Raw genomic sequence first — 267 nt, 5'->3', positions numbered from 1 at the left:
ACACCACTCATGTCTATCAGGGGAAGGTCGCCACACCACTCATGTTTCTCAGGTGAAGGTCATCACACCACTCATGTCTATCAGGGGAAGGTCACAACACAACTCATGTCTATCAGGGGAAGGTCACCACAAATGTCTATCAGGGGAAGGTCACCACACATGTATAACAGGGGAAGGTCACCACACCACTCATGTCTATCAGGGGAAGGTCACCACACCACTCATATCTATCAGGGGAAGGTCACCACACATCTCGTGTCTTTCAGA

This window comes from Mizuhopecten yessoensis, unplaced genomic scaffold, assembly GCF_002113885.1.
Source record: "Mizuhopecten yessoensis strain PY_sf001 unplaced genomic scaffold, ASM211388v2 scaffold537, whole genome shotgun sequence".
In the NCBI taxonomy this organism is placed as follows: domain Eukaryota; kingdom Metazoa; phylum Mollusca; class Bivalvia; order Pectinida; family Pectinidae; genus Mizuhopecten; species Mizuhopecten yessoensis.
The sequence above is the reverse complement of the archived record's forward strand: the minus strand, read 5'-3'. Positions refer to the sequence as shown.